The following is a 21,297-nucleotide window of genomic DNA, read 5'->3' as shown; positions in this document are numbered from 1 at the left end:
TTCTATTGGTTTCAAGTGTACAAAATAGAGATTCAACAATTCCATACATGATTTGGTGCTCATCACAAGTGCACTCCTGAATCACCATCATCTATTTTACTCATTGCCCCATGCACTCTCCTCTGGTAACCCTCAGTTTGTTCTCCATAGTTAACAATCTGTTTCTCTCTCTCTCTCCCTCTCTCTTTACTCATTTGTTTTTATTTTAAATTTTACATATGAGTGAAATCATATAGTACTTATCATTCTCTGACTGACTTATCTGATAAAAGGTTAGTATCCAAAATATATAAAGAATTTATACAAATACCAATAAATAGTCCAATTAAAAAATGGACAGAAGGGGATCCCTGGGTGGCTCAGCAGTTTGGCGCCTGCCTTTGGCCCAGGGCGTGATCCTGGAGTCCCGGAATTGAGTCCCACATCGGGCTCCCGGCATGGAGCCTGCTTCTCCCTCTGCCTGTGTGTGTGTCTCTCTCTGTGTGTCTATCATAAATGAATAAATAAAAAATCTTTTAAAAAATGGACAGAAGAAGACATGAACAGACATTTTCTCAAGAAGACATCCAGGTGGCCCATAAGTACATGAAAAGACGCTCAACATCACTCATCATTAGGGAAATGCAAATCAAAACCACACTGAGATTTCACTTCACACCTGTCAGAATGGCTACAATCAACAACTCAAGAAATAACAGGTGTTGAGGTTATGGAGAAAAAGGAATCCTCTTGCACTGCTAGTGGGAATGCAAACTGCTTCAGCCACTGTCACAAACAGTATAAGATTTCCTCAAAAAAGTTAAAAATAGAATTACCCTATGATCCAGCAATCACACTGCTGGGTATTTACCCAAAGGATTAAAAAAAAAAAAAACACTAATTCAAAGGGATACATGCACTGCTATGTTTATAACAACTTTATTTACAATAGCCAAATTGTGGCAGCAGCCCAGTGTCCCTTGATTGATGAATAGATAGGGAAAATGTGGTATGTGAATACAATGGAATATTATTCAACCAAAAAAAAGGTGTCATCTTGCCATATGCAACAACATAGATGGAGCTAGAGAGTATTATGCTAAGTGAAATAAGCTAGTCAGAGAAAGGCAAATGCCCAATTTCATATATAGCCCAGACCTTCCTTAAAACTCGTGCTCATATATGCAACTGGCTATTCATCATCTCTATTTGAAAGTAAAGTAGGTATCTCAAAAATGATTTTAAATTTTTTATTGGATTAAAACATAAATATTAAGAGTATATAAAATATCATTGTACAGTTCAGTGAATTTCTAAAAAGATAATACAGTATGTACCAGCATCACAGAGGTCACTCTTTTGTCCTTTGCCTATAAGTTCTAATCTCCAAGTTACCAATATCCGAATTTCTTAACACTATAAGGTAGTTTTGTGTGTTTTTATGCTGTTTATAAGTGGAATCACATAGAGTATACTTTTTTGCATCTATTTTGTCCTAACATTTGTTGGATGAATTCCTGATGTTGCAAATAACTACACTGTGTTATAATATTGTTTCAGTATAAATATATCATAAATTGTCATTGACAATTATTTAGTTTGCTTCTAGTTTTAGGGTATTATAATGGTGCTGTTCTGAAACTTCTTGTACATGTTTTTGGGGTAATTTGCATGTACCTCTATTTGGTATCTATCTTTGAGTGGAATTCCTAGATATGTGCACATTTTACTTCAGTAGACGCTGCTACACAGCTTTCTAGTATGGCACCAATTTATTCTCTCTTTAGCAATTTTTGAGAGTAATCTTGAATATAATTTATCCAAAACCACACTCCTTTTTGCCTCCCACAAACCAGTTTCTTTTAAAGTCATCTGCCATGTAAGTGGCAAATTTAATTTTCTGTTTGATCACTTATACCAAAACACAATCTTGACATCATCCTTCATGCTTATATTTCTCTGTGCTGTATTTCCAAACCATCAGCAAATTCTGAAGCTCCTTTTGACAAAAATATTAAAAATATATATTCATACAATTGGTAAAATATATGTGTATTAATTTTATATAAAATATATATCCATTATACATATAAAATATGTACCCATTTATATTATATTAGCACAACCACTTGGTCTAAGCTGCCATTACTTCTTGCCTAGTTTTTAATTTGCCTACATATTTCCATTCCATCTTTAATAATACTCCATTGAGCAGCCAGGGTATTATAAAGCATAAGCCACACTTTGTCCTCATTGTTGCCTCATCTCACTCAAAGTAAAAGACGCATAACTTACAATGGTCTATAAGCCTGTCACTACCTTGCCCTTTATCTTGCTCTACCTGCCATGTTCCTGCTGGTCAACCATACCCAGCCACATTGCTTTCTTTGCTCAAGTATCTTCAGTCCTAGTTTTTATTTCTAGTTCTTGATGCATGCTCTTATTCCCACCCAGGTGTTCTTCCTTTGGTAGCCAAGCTCTTTCCACATGTCACCTCGTTAAAAAGTAAATATTTGTTCTGCACTCCCTGGGCACTCCCCTTTCCTATACTTTCATTGGTCTGTGTAGCAGTTATTGAAATTGTATCTATTTATTTATAAACCTATCAGCACTAGAAAATATGCATGGCAAGTGTATGGCTTTGTTTTATTCAATCTGTTTCCCAATTGCACTCAACAATGCCTGGTATAGAGCAGGTACTGAAATGAAGTGTATTTGTGAATAAATGTATTTGTCAATAGCTCCTCCATTACTAAATAAGTTTCAAAAGATAGTGATAACCCAAAGGTATCTTTGGGAATTGAAAAACATTTAAAAGATTGTTCAGTCCAAATTTTTCTTTTCAAATGGAAAATCACGAGAGATACTCAAAGATATTAAGCAATATAGATGCATTAATCAATGTAGAATAACTAGATTTTCTTCAGGACTAAAATATATGTATTTTTAAAAAGTGAATTATTGGTATGAATCCATTATAAATAAAACAGTATAAATATCTAATTATTTATTAAACTATATTGTATTATTCAGTATTTCCAAATATTCATTGGTTATTTAATATTGTCATTAGACATATGAATGATAAACTCTAAACTGTGATAAAATTATGGATTCTAAGACTTTATATTTGCATAGATCAATGACCAAATGTAGGTGATCAGAGATTTTCTGAAATAATATGGATGCCTCAATTATGTAATTTAAAAAAAATTCTCACTGTGACCCACAAGAGCACACTTAAGTTTTAAAATATTCAGTTCAATTTTGGCATCAATAAGAAAAATCATTGGAGATTAAATATTATTTCTGCAGGGTTGTCATTAATAAATATACATGTTAGGTGTTCATTCAATACAAGTTGGAAAAACTGGTTTAAGAAAATCAAGAAGACCTTTCCCTCAACTTCCTCCTTCACTGATTTTCTAATCCAAGATATTACATTTCTTAGCAATGAATTTCTGCCCCACCCCTTAACAAATACACATATGAGGGACACCTGGCTGGCTCAGCAGTTTAGGGCCTGCCTTCGGCCCAGGTAGTGATCCTGGAGTCCTGGGATCAAGTCCCGCATCGGCCTCCCCACAGGGAGCCTGCTTCTCCCTTTGCCTATGTCTCTGCCTCTCTCTCAGTCTGTATCTCATGAATAAATAAATAAAATCTTTAAAAAACCAATAAAAAAACAAATACAACATATGAAATCATAGGAAGTATATATTAGTCTCAGAATCCAGTCCCTGGCACAGGGCTCCTACAACCCTTGTAAATTCCTAAGTGATAAGAACACTAGGTGCATCTTTTGTTCTATTGAGGTGACTCTAGGTGAGCTTCTGTATGGCTCCAGGATAGGGGCTGGTAATTAGAATGACAAAAGCATGATTGGAAGCTTAAAATTTGGGGAGTACCTGAGTGGTGCAGTATGTTGAGCATCTAACTCTTGGTTTCAGCTCAGGTCCTGATCTCAGGGTCTTAAGATAGCCTCACATTGGGCTTGCAAGACTGCTTAAACTCTATCTCCCTTTGCACCCTCACTCTGATATAAATAAATAAATCTTTAAAAAATTGTTTTTTCAATCCATCCATCATTCTTCAGAAAGGGGAGAGGGAATAGAAATGAAATTAATTATGCCTAGTTGGAGAAGACTCCCTAAAATCCCAATAGCACAGTGTTCAGGGCACTTCCAGTCTGTGAACACATCCACATACTGGGAGGGTGATGACCTTAATTTCATGGGAACAAAATCTCCTGCATTCAGCACTCTCCCAGATCTTGCCTTATGTATCTCTTCATCTGGCTGTTCATTTATATCCTTTATAATATCCTTTAAAAATTGGTAAATGTAAGATAAGTGTTTCCCTGAGTTTTGTGAGCTATTCCAGCAAATAAATCCAGGGGGGAAGAGGTCATGGGTACCTCTGATTTGTAGCCAAGTTAGACAGAAGTTGTGGATAATCCAGGAACTATCATTTGCAATTGTCATCTGAAGTGTTTGTGTGTGGGAAGTCTTATGGGACTGAACCCTTAACCTGTGGGGTTGGATGCTATCTCTAGGTAGATAATGTCAGAATTGAGTTAAATTGTAAGACACCAAGCTGGTGTTATAGAATTGTTCAGTGTGGGAGTCATGCTGCTCCATCATATTAGAAGGCCAGAGTTGTCAGAAGTGAAGTGTTCTATGTGAAAATAAAGGAAAAATATACAGGACAACTGTAAGTTTTTACAACACAACACATTAAGATGGGATGATGTTAAATCCTATTCTGAGCTCAAGCTTCAATCAGGTAAGTGGGACAGATTCCTGGTCTGTAGTTGTAAGAGAAGACCTCTGATGGGAAGAATAGAATATCATGGATATCAGGATATTTAAAGGAGAAAGAGACAGAAAAGAGACCTTTTCTTCAGGTAGTTTGATGATAGGAAGGACGATGATATAATTCAAAGTGATCATTAGGTATGCAGAACTGACTCATAATCAACATTGTCTCCATCATTTCTGAACATATCGACTTTGAGAAAGTTACATCACTCCTATAGCTTAAAATTCTTCATCTGTAAGGATAATGATTCTTATTTTGTACTAGGATAAAATAGGCAATGTATTAAAGCTCTGGTTTACATGGTTTACATTAAATAAACAAGAGGCTTCTGCTTATCTTCTACAGAAGTTCTTAGAAACAAGTCCTGTGACATATTTTATTTTTTTGAGGGGGGGAAATTATAGTTCCAAAATCAGGATATTCTGTATCAAGCAGACACAGTTTTAGTATGCTATTCCTCCTCTCTCATGACATTTAACAGAATAGTGAAGGGCATGGGAGTAAAACAATAAATTTACATATTAAAGTTACTTTGGACTCTGAGGATGAATAACCTGGTTGAAATTCTAAGTACCACACACCAGTTGGATGAAAATGGACAGATGTGAGTGTACCAACCAACTCCACCTAAATTAAAACATTTAAGACCCATTGAACCATTAAGAACATTGCAAATGCATTTCACTTAACTTTCTTTTTTTTTTTTAAGCAAAGATGATTTAAAGAAAGAAACAGAGCTATGTAGAGGGTGATTCAAGATGGTGGCAAAGGAATATGCTGAACTAATCTCCTACCATGGACACACCAAATCTATAGCTACATATGGATTATTTTCTTCTGAAAAGTATCTGAAAACTAGATTAACTACTTACTCTCTATTACAAAGGATAAAATGACCACATTGGGACAGGTAGAAGAGGTAGAGAAAAGGTCTTGCAAAAACCACATCCCCTGTGCAGTGACACACAGTATAGAGGGATCTCACCAGATAGGTGGTCCTTCTGAAGGAGAGAGGGGTTGGGGCCCCACATTGGGCACCCCAGTCCCTGTTATCTATACCAGAGAGATGAGCACCAGAGTGTCTGATTTAGTAAACCAATGGGACTGATTTCTTGGGGAGAGTCCCAAAGTGGTATAGGAAACTGAGATTCTCCTACTGGAGGGCTTGCATATGCTCTCACCCCAGAGGAAACAGCAGTTTGAAAAACACCCAGACTAGAAGTGAGGGAGATTCATTTTCTAGCCTACAGGAAACAGGTGGAGGAGTAGGAAGTTGAGGCACTGGCGGATGCCATTGTGATGTATTGTTGCACTGTTCTAGCTTGCTGGCACAGATGGTTGAATTCATACATGGCACCTTCTCCCCACATTGCTGGTATTGCTAAGAGTGAGTGGTCAAGGCACATACTGAGGCCAGAAGGCATGTATGGTTGCAGCACTCCTCAGGTCCTTGGCTAGGGCTGGTGAGCCTGAACAAACAGTAGCAGAGCTCTCCCACCTCTAGCTAAAGTCTGTGAGTTCTGGCAGTAGTGACCTTTGCCTAACCCCTGGCTGGGACTGGAGGGTATGAAAATCTTAGCATTTTCCTGCCCCCAGCCAAAAGCCAGGGCATGCACACAGACAAAGCATTCTCGTGCTGCATTGCTGAAGCAAGCAGATGTGTGCAATTCTCAGGGAACACTGCTTGATCATCTGGCCCTGGTGGTCAAGAGGGCTGGAGTTCAGAGCTCCAGGGGACTGTAACAATTGGGAAGACAGTTATTGGCAGGGCATTGCACAGACAGCAGATTAAAACAAAACCCCATTCTTCATGAAATGAAAAAAAAAAAAGCCTATTTACTTAGCCTGCAGCTTCAGACTGAAGAGCCAGGCTTCAGGCTTCTCACACATCTCAAGGTTAAGGGGGTGTTTCTTTGTGCACTCCTTTGGTCTGTCTACAGATCATGTAAAGATATCCCAGAAAGGAGCTTCATAAACTCTTCTCCAGCCCTGTTTTTTGCACTTGTAGCCTGAGGGCCATCTCCAGAACTCCTGGTTTGGAAGCCAGTAGAGATTACAACTTCAGCCCCATAGACTGTATATATTTGCATACTGCTCTCTGAGGGTCTGGCTCCCACTCAACCGGAAACTGGGTGCTACATAAATTCCTCCCCTTGGATCACTGACAGCTCTTGGCACACCCTCAACAAAAGGGCATGTCAAGAATAAATCAGGCAGTTTAGATCACAAAAGTTTGAGAAACAACCAAAGGCTAGTGCAAAGTTAAGGATCTCCACCTATACAAGGTCATTCCTTAAAGACTGGGAGAGGTAGCTCTTTTGCCTAGTACCTAGAAACAGACAGAGAATCAAACAAAATGAGGAGAAAGAAAAATACATTCCAAAAGAAAGAACAAGGCAGAACCTCAGAAGAAGACCTTAATGATACAGAGATAAATAATCAACATTGTGGATTAGTAACCTAAATATATTCTTCAAGTAATCTATCTAAATAAAATAGATTTATTCAATCTATCTTTGAATAAATAATTCAAAGTAGTGGTCATAAAGATACTCATTAAACTTAGGAGGAGAATGGATGAACGCAGGATTTTAACAAAAAGCTAGAAAATATACAGTACTAGATCTCAAAAATACACTTGAGGGTTTAACAGCGGATGAGATGAAGCAGAACAGACCAGCGAGTTCACAGCACCAAAGCAGTGGAACTCACCCAGACAGGATGGCAGAAAGAAAAAACATTTTGAAAAAAACAAAGATACTGTAAGGGACCTCCCACTTACTAAAATTCACATTATTGGGGCCCTATAGGAGAAGAAAGAACAGAAAGAGCAGAAAGCTTACTTAAAGAAAAAATAGCTGAAAAATTCCCTGAAGGAAGGAAAAAGATCTTCACACAGAGGGAGGATCCAGAATCATTTTGAAAACATAGGTTTCAGCTTTTTTTTCCAACAAGATTTTGTATTTCCAGAGAGAAGAAAGCACCATTTTACATCAATATCAAAATTCATTTTTTTCTTTGAGAATTAAATAACTCTGTGATGATAAAAAACATGACAACAAAATTTAATGGCATTCATTCATCTAATAACATGTTCTAATATACTGAAACATAATTATAGAGCCCTAAAAAAGGTATAGAGGCATATTCCTAAAGACTTTGTCTTGATAAAGTAAGTTGCCAGAACACAGAATTCAGTGTTCTGTGACACTGAGGAATAAAACGAACAGTGAATGATCACAGTAGTGAAACTCAGTAGCTAATCTTTCTAGTTTCTAGTGTCACTGGTGGAAGTAAGGAGACCAAATTCCCACAGCAGTGTTCCTATCACTGACTGAATTTTACTAGTTAATTGTAGGACTAATACATGGGCAGGAATAATAAGAATATAGAACAAATTGTGTGGTCTCATGGAAAGGACCTGGTTCGAGACTGAAATGGAATCTCAGTTCTGTCTCTTCATACCTGTAGGGGTGAGATATCTAATAGATCTAATCCATATTTTCCTCAGTTACATGAGGATGATACACACTTCACAAGGTAAAAGCAGAGCCCAGTGAAAAATTCTTTCAATGTTTGGCACAGGAATAGATTCAGTGAAGGACAATGAAAATGAATCACATAGAACTTAGGCTCAAAATTTTGGAGATGGAGTTTTCTAGAAGCCAAATGATAGAAAAATGATAGAAAAATATGACTGTTCTAATTTGAGAATGAAAAGCACCAGCATATGTAGATGTGGTAAACTTTATTTGGGAAAACAGAAAAATCATGAAAACATAATATAAATGTCACTAAGTGGTCAAATATATATATATATATATATATATATATATATATATATATATATATATATATATACAAATTAGTGCTAAACTTATTTTTCTTTAAGCTTTTACAGTGATAACCTGCAAATATTATCTCAACTTGCATTAGAATTGCATCCACCATGTTATAGCCTTTGTCTTTTTTTTTTTTTTTAAGATTTTATTTATTCATGAGAGACACACAGAGAGAGAGGCAGAGACACAGGCAGGAGGAGAAGTAGGCTCCACACAGGGAGCCTGATGTGGGACTCGATCCCGGGTCTCAAGGATCAGGCCCTGAACTGAAGGCAGCGTTAAACTGCTGATCCACCCCAGCTGTCCCTATATCCTTGGTCTTAATGAGGATCAGTTCAAGAAAGCCATAAGAGAATTTGAAAGTTTAGGTCATGTTCCAAATTTGGGTAGAGTTCGGTGACATAGAATCTATCAACATTATTGCTAAGAATAAGTGTAAAAATATTTCATTCATTCATTCAATTATGCTTACTGTGTTCTAACAAGTATGCTAAAAACTAGGGATAAAAAAATAAAATCTTGAAGCAAACTTCATTGAAAGCAGTTAGGAAATATCTTCTAACATCAGAAATAAACATATTTTTCAACATAGCAACTATACTGATAGAATTTAAATTGTCTCAAGATAATTATAGAAAGATGTTCAGTATAGCTTTATTTGTAACATAAAAAATAAAATTAGTTTCATGTTTATTCACAGTAGTAGATGCTGTAACTACCATATGCTACAACTATGAAGACAGAATAGTCTATACAGTTACAAGAATTAGGCAGATTTTATTATGGAAACAAAATAATGAACTCTATATTGTTATCCTGTAATTCAAATATCCATGCATCTTTGCCATGTGTGTATTATAAACTTTTATCCAAAAATTTATATGAGAAACTTTTAATCATTCATGAAATTAGGTGCATAGGTCCAAGTAGGGAGATAGACTTTTATTTATCACAACTCTTACTACGATTTGTTAAAATCTATTTTCCTGTTATCAGAATTATTTTTAAAAAATATATGAACATCAAAAAAGATAAATATTAATATTTAAGGACTTAAAACCCTGCCCATTGTGTACCATATGTCCTCCTTATTAGGATAGGAAGCAAATGATCAATCTCTTCTAGAATCTGCATGAGATAAAACATGGGTACAAACCATATGCTTGTCACTGCCTTTGTCCTCAAGTGTCCTGTTGAAATGGTGTAATCCATGTGAGAGAGAAATCTTTCTACCAATGCTGGAAATAAACAGCCTCCTCAAAGTCATTTACCAGGAAGTGGCAGAGGTGAGGATGGGGAAAGAACTGGAGGCTTACTTACCTATTAGCCACCATTCCCCAAACTTATGTGAGAACTGCATGGGGTTTTCTTTCCATCTAGGTCTCCATCCACATGATTTCCTTATTCTCCTTGTACTAACATTTTCTGAGTTAAATGTGCGTGTCAAAAAGAAGAAATTCCAAATTTTTTTTTCCAAAATTTTTTATTCCATGAGGTTTTCTGTTTTGACCTCAATACGAAAATTTAGATTCAAGTACATAATTAAGCCATAGCAGAATAAACATAGGGTTTATATCTTTCAAATAAATAAGGGAGTGAAGGGAAACGTGATTGATAAAGCCAGAAGGGAAAAATTGCAAGAAAATGTAATAAACAGAGAACAGAAAAATACAGAAAAAATAACTCTAACATATGAGTTTTTCATTTCATAAGATATATATATATCTATATATGATCTTGTAAAAAATCTAGCTCAATCTCTTTTATGAATGTAGATGTAAAATTCTGAAATAAAATATCACCAAATCGAATACAGCATGTCATGATCAATTACAGTGTCATATGGGAATGTAATTTCCTTCTGAAAAACATGAAATTTATTAATGTAACCCATAATGTTAATATATTAAAAAAGAAAAAAATAAGCTGGATCAGTGTTTCTCAACAGGGACACAGATTTTCAGTTGAACAGGATATTGCTGTGTACCACAGAACTTTTCACATTTTTGGTTTCTCCCCAGTAAATGCCAGTAGCATTTTCCAGTTATTGGAACAACCAAAAAATGATGACTATCCCCTTTCACACCATGGTAAAATGCATCTCATGGGACACAGCTATCTCTAGTTGAACATCAAACTTAAATAGAAGCTAAAAAACTTCCATAAGATCTAAAACCCAATCTTTTTTTTTTTCTTTTCTTTTTCTTGTTAAAGTTGTAATAGCAAGAATGGTTAAGATTATTTTGGAAAACCACAAATACCCTCCTTAAAAGTAAAATGGTAGAATCCATTGCATTCAAGTCAGAAACAAAAAACCTGGTGTCATCACTGTAATTCATTGTTGTTGGAAGTTTATGTGTATGTCAGTATAAGTGATGGGGGATAAAAGAGAAGTAAGTAGATGCCTGGGTGGCTCAGTGGCTGAGCACTGCCTTTGGCTCAGGTCATGATCCTGGAGCCCTGGGATCAGTTACCTCATCTGGTTCCCCGCAGGGAACCTGCTTCTCCCTCTGCCTGCGTGTCTGCCTCTCTCTCAGTGCCTCTTGTGAATAAATAAATAAAACCTCAAAAAGAGAGAGAGAGAGAAATAAGTCTTAATGGCAGCAGGTGTGATTGTGTCCCTACAAATCAAAAAGATATAAAAGTATTAAAAACAAATAATTGCATGAGTGTGCAAATGTGCACCTGTGATCTAAGGAGGAAAGGTAGCTAAATAGAACTGTATAAACAGATAATGGTTGCTGTACATCAGCAGTAAATAATTTCAAATGCAATGAAAAGGAAAGTGCCAGTTGCAGTAATAAGATCCATGTAATATGGGAAACAAACAATAATGTTGAGACCTGCATGAAGAAAATCTTAAACTTTACTTATGTACATAAAGAAAATTGAAAAAAAAGTGGAGAAATATGCTACATTCTTGAATTATCTCCTAAATTAATAAAAAAATGTAAGCAGAATTCCTGCAGATGGGAATTTAGTGTACAATAAAACTGCTATTTGAATTAAGTCATGATGGACATATAAATAAGAAAAGGTTTTAGATCCAATTTTCTATGGAGTTTTAATGTTATTTGATATTTTGACAAAAATCACCCTAAAATTCACCAGGAAGAACAAATTCTGTAGACATAATAATTTTAAAAGAAAAAAATTAGGCAGTATGTATGTTATCAAGATTTATTAATTATATCAGTGTGATACTGCTACAAGGAAAGGACAGATTATAAAATTGAGAATTAGATTCAAGCAAAAGAATTTAAAATATGATAAAGATACAAATTTAATTTAGTAGGGAAAAGAAATGTTATTTTTAAATATTTAGGTAAATATTTTGAAAAAAATGAGTTCTAGGCTATTATATAATTTTCACCAAAATACACTGTAGATGGACTACATATTTAAAAATATTATATCATATTCCAAATCTACCAGGGCAAAACTTAGAGTGGAAATACACAAACACACAAACATACAAGTTTATGGTATCAGAGAAATTTCTCTTAAAATGACATTAAAAGAAAAAGCTCAAAGGAAAATAAAAGACTAATAGATATAAATATCTATAAAGGTGACATTTCATAATGGGAAGCATAGACAGCAAAATAAAGATCAAACGTGAAATAATTAATAGATAATCGAGTCACATAATATGAATAAATCAATAAGAAAAGAAATCAATGTTAGTAAAAGTTGGCTGAGAGTATCAACAGACTAATCACAAAAATGAAATACAAAAGACGTAAGTGCAAAGACATTCATTTACACAAATGCAAATGAAATACAAATACCATGATGCCTTGCTTTGCAAAGAGAGTAGATAATTTGTATTAACTGGTATTTATGAAAATAATGGAAAAACCTTTCAAGTGATTCTTTTGTTAGGGAGGGATTAAAGTGTATGCCTCTATCCAGAAATTTTTGTCAGTGGTAGAGAATTCTAAGAAACACTAGGAGGAAAAGAGAAGCACTATCTATCTATCTATCTATCTATCTATCTATCTATCTATCTAGATGCATATCTTTACAAAAATGCTATGCCATCATTAAAATGATAAATGGATACTTTTACTTACTAATACTAAAAAATGTCCATGACATGTTGTTACGAGGAAAGGTACTTTCAAAACACTGTGAATATAATTACATCCAATCTTTATAAAAATGGATGTATGGAAACAATTTTGAAAATACAATACATATGTTATGTTAATGCTTAGTATCTCTGAGTTTTGATATTATGAGTGCTTTTTATTTTCTTTTTAATAATTTTCTATATTGTAAGTGTTGAGATGAAAATGCCTTATTTTTATAATTATTAAACAGTAAATTATCAATAATTATAATTATTTTTCTAATTAGGAAACAGTAAAGCAATTTCTCTAAGCCTCTACAAATGTGTAATGTGCTCATCTTGAAGAACTTTTTCATATTTTTTCCATTCATATTATGAGTCAAAATTTTCCTTTTTTATTCAGGTTGACAAGAAGCTCAGAGGCAATTGTCATTTTCAATTTAAAAAGATTATTTTAGTTCTCATGTTTTACTTCTCTTTTTAAAAATGTGATATCTTTAAATTTTTATTATATCTTTTGATGATTAACATTAATTTAATCACCTTATTTAATATATATTTTACTATATATTTTTATTATAAGTCAAATTCTATTTTTAAGGAATCAGAATGTTAAGACAAAGATAAGCAGTGCAATAGGAAATGGCAGACACTTTATATTATTCCACATATATCATTTCATAATTGAATTTCACCTTCTTTGTATCCCTCCCAACTACATAAATAAATAAATAAATAAATAAATAAATAAATAAATAAATAAATAAATAAATAAAATAAAGGGAAATAGAGTCATGGTAGCCAGAAAACTAAGAGAGAAAAATCCATTGTTTGATCAGAAACAAGTTTGAGTTTATCAGCCCTGCATTAGTGCTTCAGAGATGAAGTTCCCAAAAAGTGAAATGATATGAGAAAAATATAGAATAACACATCCTATGAGTGAAGGTAGATTTTTAGAATTCTGCAGAGGTGGTAATCTCTCTATCCAAGTGTTCCTCCCAGCCCTTTCTGATGATGGATATTACCTACATCATAATTATTTTATATGTCTTATGACAGTTTAAAATACTTCAAATGTTTCCACCTTTTCTAAAAATTAATATACTCATAATCCTTATGAGGTAGTAGTCATTGTTATATCCATTTTACACATTAGGAAAGAAATTAGAGTAGGCCAAGCAACTTGCCCAACATCAAATAGCTAGTCAAATTGGCTCCACTTGGTTTTGATTTTGGTTTTCTGAAAATTTTTAACCACAGCCCACTTACCATCTCTCATGACTCATCCGCATCATTGTCAGTGAGCAGGCTTTAAGTGTTCTAAAGAGTTCCTAACTTGGCATGGTTCTAACTACATTTCCAGGTTTAAAGGATTTATGAAGCACACACTGTTAGCTTATCCTTACAGTCTAATCTGACTTAAAATTTTAAATGACTTGATGCAGGATTAGTCTCAAAGAAAAAGTCTTTCGGTCTGCCTCCTAAATTTTACTGTCTGTCAGACCCTTATTTTGTCTTTACTCTTTGAGATTTCTTAATATCAGTTAATTCCTCATCACATTTTTTGATGATATTTGCCATATGTTAAGGGTCATTTGGGAGAACTACTTATTTTTTAATGAAATATTATGGATTAAAAAGTTTTCTCCAGAAATTTATATAGTTGGAATATAGGTTTTGAGGACACAGATACCTGGGTTAGCATTTTATTTTATACAAGTAATGTCTCCTTTACTGTGGCTAAATACTATGGTATCTTCATATATCAGTTTCCTCATCTATGAAGTGGAGAATATTCCCATTCACACAACTGTTGTCCTGATCCAAAGGGACAATGTATATAAAGCCTTTAGTCTAATATCTGGTGCACAGTTGGTACAAAACAGATGATAATCTAAAAAGATCCAAATGAATTTGATAAGAACATTTGATAGAAATATTCTACCTACATCAAGTTATACCTCTTTTACTTATTTGTGATATAGTTTGACCACGCTATGGAATAATATGATGAGAGAGATGAAGATCCTATAGGTCAGGATCACAAGTAGGAAGAGATGGCTCACCTAAAAAGTAAATCCAAAGGTTTAATAAAGGGACTATTTACAAAGATGTGCACAGACATGAGAAAGCCCACAAGAGGAAGTATCTCTTGATTGCATTAAGTCATGGCTACCCCTGTCTGAAGGAGCAAGAAAACACATGGTTACCACTAAGAACTGCAGCTGAACAAGAGGATTATCCAATAAGAGTTGTGACAATGACAGACTTCTGAAAATCCATGCCCAGAGGAAGGAAAATAAGAGTGATCACTCCGTTTTATACTATGATCTGGATGAAACCAATTGGAAATGAAATGGCAAGCAGCCTGGTTTTATAGGTCCATACAGGACAACTTTCTGGACAACAAACAAGGGAAAAAATAAATCTTAGGAGTGAAATGGACAATGCATAATGTAAAGACCTAAAAAAAAAAAATCCCTAAGTAAAAATAAGGCATAGAGTTTGAAAGGAGGAAGAAGAGTTGCTTACATGTCCTTCTCTGTTCAGTGTTGCCCTTGAAAGCTTTGAGGGTAGAAAAGGTAAAGAATTATAAGAAGAATATAAAAAAATGAAACCATAAGTTATGAAAAAATATCTTAAAGGTGACTTGTAACAGTGAAGAGAATGAAGAAAAAATAAAGAGAAATGAAAAATGAATTAGAAATTGACAGAGAAGGCAACCGATGGAAGAAACAAAAAAGGAAGATGATGGTTAGGGCCTCAGTGGAACTGAGAAAATGATAGATTTGGGATGGATTGTACTTGGAAAAAAATAAGTTAGAATTACCATGAACTTAATGTTTGGTCTGTCTTCCTCTAGTGTATTTCCTGTCAACACCCTCCCATCCAATCCACCTTCTTCAGTTTTTGGCCATTGGTTTTCCTCCCAGTGTATTCTGTTCTGATCACTGTTTCAAATTTCACCCCTGAACCACTATACTTTAACTTTTGCCACTATATGTTTACATCCTATATAATTTATTTCTTCATCTGTATTGCTCACGGTCTGTTAAGCCATATAAAAAAGAAGATCTAAAGGGCCAAAGATTTTGTTTGTTTTATTCATGGATGTATCTTAAAGGTCTAGTACAGTGCCAGGCACATAATAGGTACTTACTAAATTTTCTTAAATGAATGAATAAATATATAAATGGCTCAGAGACTACCTTTATAGTAGCACAACTTAAGCAAGGTCTGTTTCACCAGATCATCCCATTTTGCAAATTGATTGGCTTACTTTCCTTCTGACAAAGTATCCATAAGAATGATCCCCACTTCCTTATACAGGCATTTTTTTTTTTTTTAGATTTTATTTATTTATTCATGAGAGACACAGAGAGAGAGAGGGGCAGAGACACAGGCAGAGAGAGAAGCAGGCTCCATGCAGGGAGCCCAATGTGGGACTCGATCCCGGGTCTCCAGGATCACACCCTGGGCCAAAGGCAGGCTTTAAACCGCTGAGCCATCCAGGGATCCCCTACAGGCATTTTTTTATTGTGAACCATGTGGTCAGATATAACTGATGTTGTTTAGACACTTACAACTTTGGGTAAGTCATGTAGCATCTCTAAGCTTCTGGAAAATTAAAGTAACAATTCTTTATTTCTGGTATTGAGAAGGATACCAGGAAGAGAGTAGGTATCAAATAAGTTGTTATTATTTCTTATTTGTCTTTCTCTTACTTTCATACTCTTCCTTCAAATGGATCACAGAGAGGCAGCCCTGGTGACTCAGCAGTTTAGTGCTGCTTTCCGCCCGGGTGTTATCCTGGAGACCCGGGATCGAGTCCCACATTGGGCTCCCTGCATGGAGCCTGCTTTTCCCTCTGCCTGTGTCTCTGCCTCTCTCTCTCTCTCTTGTCTCTCATGAATAAATAAATTAAAATCTTTAAAAGAAAAAGGATCACAGCGTGAAAAAATTATGAAATCATTTTTGTCTTAAATGAAGCAAACTTTGGAAACATCCCTAAAGGCAACCTGTACCTAGGAAATTTTCCTCTTGGCTTCGCAGCTCTGATATGTGAAAACTTTGGTAAAAGATCAGACATGCAGCCATGGGTTTAGATACTTATCCAAAATTACCTCCTGAACATTCTGAAATTTGCTAATTGTTAATTGCCAATCAAGAGCTGTTTTGTAAGACTTAATTCCTGCCCAGCTCCCACAAATGTCAGTAGACTTAATTTAAATCTAGAAATGCAAAACAGTCTCATTTTTGGTCTGAGATCAGCCTTTAACAGTTGCCATTTTGTTCCTTTTTTTTTTTTTTTCAAAATGGATTTTAGGGATGAGCACTGGGTGTTATACTATATGTTGGCAAATCAAACTTCAATAAAAAATGTAAAAATGTATAAAAAAATTTCAAAAAAGTAAAAAAAAAAAAGATTTTACTGGCAAGAAAATTTTGTCAAGGCTTATAACACCCTCTTGTTACTATTCATTCCCTACCAGATGCCAAACTTTCAAATTCATATTGGCTTTATAATCTTTATCCTGTAAAATGAACAAATGAAAAAAGTGAAGTCTTCAAAATTTTGAAGTTTTAAGTCAAAATAAATTCAATTCTTTGCGTCTAGGGGAAAAAAAATTAACAACTATAGTATTCATTACCCAATGGAAAAAGCAGCACTAATTTTAAATAAATCATCCATGAGGTGGTTAAGTTATCAAATGGCAAGAAATAGTCTCTCGTTTCTATTCAGGACATACAATTCAAAAAGGTATATAGCACATAAATGTATTTTTTTCTAATTTTGCAAAGGAGAAAACAAAGACTTAAAATCTTAGGTAAGTCTTAGAAAACAAAGACTTAAAATCTTAGCTAAGTAAGTTGGATGGATATTTAGACAGTAAATTCCAGAGACAATATCTGAAGTCAAGATATCTGATTCAAAACATCTACTCTTAAGTATTTTTTTGTCTACTAACCTATCAAGAGGAAATATAAAAACTTATGACTATGATAGAATATCACTTTCTTGGTTAGCTGTGATATTATAAAGAGAGAGTGATGCAAATGCAGTTAAGATCTCCAATCAGTTAACTCTGAAGGAAGAATATCTTGGGTAGGTCTATCTCATCAGATAAACTCTAAACTGAAGCATCTAGAAGCTTAAGAAGATCTCCAGCTCTCCTGGAAAAAGCTAGTCCCCGTGATTTCTATAATCCCAAGGAAATGGATCGCCCAATAGCCGTGTGATCTTGGAAGAGGACTCTAAAGTTTAGATGAAACCCGAGCCCTGGATACCATGTTGATCTCAACCTTCATGAGAATCTGTGCAGAGGACTCAGCTAAGCTGTGACAGACATGTGACCTATGGGACCTGGGAGATAAAATGATTATGTATAAAATAAAATAATGCAATGATTCGATATGCCTCACAGATGCAATGCTCTGTATTTATTTGACCTAGACTATTTGTTTAAAAGATTTTATTTATTAACTCATGAGAGACACAGAAAGAGGCAAAGACACAGGCAGAGGAAGAAGCAGGCTCCCTGTGGGAAGCCCGATGTGCTGAGCTGAAGGCAGGTGCTCAACCACCAAGTCACCCAGGCGTCCCTAACTTAGACTATTTTGAATGTGTCCTTTCTACCCTCAGCTCTTCTCACCTTACCAAAATGAAAAGCTTAATTTATTTTTTAAGCTTTCATTTATTATTTGCTTACAATTAAAAATTCTGATAATAGAAGTTTTAAATCTTGAATTCAATGAACTATAAAAAATAACATTTTCTTCTAATCTCCTAAATTTCAGGATTAAAGGCCTTTTAAGAGTTGCCCTGTTGCTACTTGGCTTTGCTTCCTTTTGTTGCATACCCGTATTTAAAGCAAGCCTTCACAAATGCTATAGTGTATTGATGAGTATTGCTTTAGGAGGCCCTAAACTTACAACTAGGACAAAAATGCAGTACTTCCCTTTTTATAAGATAACTGTGTCTATTAATAACTGTTAAAAATTGCAGAAATCACACTTGAATCAATTAAAGCAAGTAATACACTCAAAACACCTAGGGAGAATGACCCTAATTTCAAGAACTATAAACTTGAGAATGAAACATTGTGTGAGCTCATTTTCAAATTATCTCTGGTGAGTATTCAAATACCCAATAAGTTTTTATACTTACTAACTAAATTACAATTTGTCTTAGGTTGGGATTTAATGTTCCCCTCCTCCCCTTGATTTCCCTCATTTTCCTCGATTCCAGAAAATACTGAAGCTCCAAATGGTTAGAGAGGGCATTTGATAATATGTTTTACATCACAAGGAGAGAAGTTACTCTTTTAGCACAATTTAGCTCTGAGGGCACCAATACTGGCAGTGCAAAAACCCTGATTTACTGGCACTTACACCAAAAATAACATATACATGTTTATATTTTAGTGATATAATTCTGATTGCAGCATAAGGACTATACAGGAAAGGTGGACAGGGCAGGAGGGAGACCAGCTAAGGGAATTTTTCAATGATCCTTAATAAATATGATGGTGAGTTAATTAAACAGAATTAAACCAAAGCATTAGGGGTGGGGAAAGGCATATAATTCAAAGGGTAGCAGACAGATCAGACTGGCAAGACTTGAGATTGATTAGCTAAGAATGATAGAGAGGAAGAGTGAAGGTGGGGCTCAGCTTCTTCTCTTGAGAGGAAAAAAACAAAACATCTCAGGAAGGGAGTGCAGCTAGTGATGTGGGAAAGAGATGACCTTTATTTCTCCATTTTTAAAAATGTGATTGCCCATGGAACACCCCAGATTTGTTTTCTACGGAATTGGAGACATGCATCTAAAACTCAGGAGGTATGTCTGAGTTGAGGAGTATTTAAAAATCATCAGGATTTGGACAAGAATTGAAATTAAAAGAGTTGATTGGATTTTCCAGGGAGAATGGGTCATATGAAAAAAGAATGCTGGGACCAGAATCCAACATCTGATGGATGGGCAGAGGAAGAAGAGCCTGCCAAAGACCTGAAAAACAGGAAAGTAGGACAGTACTGTGTTACAGAAGTCAAAAGAAGGGAATGTTCTAAGGAAAAGGAAAGATTGAAAGTTTCAAATACTGCTGAAGGACTTAGCAAGGGCAGGAATGTTGTTGCATTTGGCATCTGGGTTAATTTGCAAATTTTGCTGTTATAAATGCTGCTGCAATACATGTATACATTATCTCCTACCAGTACCTCTCTGACTTATATGGCAGAGCTATCTAGCTTCTGACTGAATTGGTTTTCTCTACTTTATAAACATAGCTAGAAAACACATTCAGGACAAAAATAAAGCCAAGTATCAGATGAAATTAGCAAAGGCCACTTATGCATGGGTTTGTGCTCTATGAACCCATCTGCCTATCACTAGTTTCAATAGAGTTTCACAGATGTTTGAAGGAAAGGTGAAGCTTACTGTGTGCCTTAGCTTAGGATTTTATAATAAAATACCAGACTAGATGGCTTAAATGACAGATATTTTTTTCTCACAGTTCTAGAGGATTGGAAATCCAAAATCAAAGTGCTGACAGATTTGATGGCTGCTGAAGGCCCGCTTCTGGTTTGTCGGCTGTTGCCTTCTCACATTGTGCTCATGCGACAGTGTGTGCTCTTGGTGAGAGGAAGAGAAAGCAAGCTCTCCTCTCTCTCTCTGTATCTCTCTCATTTGGGTACTTTTTAAAAATTAGTGTAGTTGACAACAATAAGTTCAGATGTAGTGAACTTAGTGTAGTGTAGTATAGTGTAGTTGACAACAATAAGTTCAGTTTCAGATGTACGACATTATGATTCCATGAATCAGTGCACTATTCTTGGTTGCAAAATATTAGCAAATAGTTTGGGGGGATTTCAAAACAAGAAAGATTGCTTAATTTAAGAGGCAAATAGTTCTCTGTGGCTGATCATTTTCTGGATAGAATGAGGATCTCTGTGCTGGTTTTCTTTTCTTTTTTAAAGATTTTCTTTATTTATTCATGAGAGACACAGAGAGAGGCAGAGACACAGGCAGAGGGAGAAGCAATCCCCTCGCAGGGAGCCCGACGAGGGACGTGATCCCCATACAGCATCAGCCCTGAGCCAAAGACATACGCTCAGCCACTGAGCCATCCAGGCGTCCCTGTGCTGGTTTTCCGTAGGCAAACTACATGATGGTCCTCAAGGTGGTGGGGAGTTAATTATAAAATAAGCAAGATCTTAGTTCTGACCAATAACAGGACATGAACTAAAACAAGTACTGCTTAAAGGTTGGCTCATGAAATATCCCAGGCATCTTCTTCCACGTTCTTTTGTTGGTGTTTTGCTTTTGCTCTATTTCCTTGAAATCACAGAACAAGACAGGTCCAGTTCGGTCTCTGAATCGACACTTGGAAGACAGCCCGATTAGGAATATCATTTTGAGATTTCCATAAAAGGGATATAAGCTTCTGTTTTATCTTTCAGGATTGGAGGTTTATCTATTTACATCAGATAAATTTTAGTAAAATATTTTTATAGTACTTTCCCCTGTCTTTAGTTTTTCTTTACTTTTAAAATTTCTACAGTATGCATGTATTTTATAATGAG

Source organism: Canis lupus, chromosome 19, assembly GCF_011100685.1.
Source record: "Canis lupus familiaris isolate Mischka breed German Shepherd chromosome 19, alternate assembly UU_Cfam_GSD_1.0, whole genome shotgun sequence".
Lineage (NCBI taxonomy): Eukaryota > Metazoa > Chordata > Mammalia > Carnivora > Canidae > Canis > Canis lupus.
The sequence above is the reverse complement of the archived record's forward strand: the minus strand, read 5'-3'. Positions refer to the sequence as shown.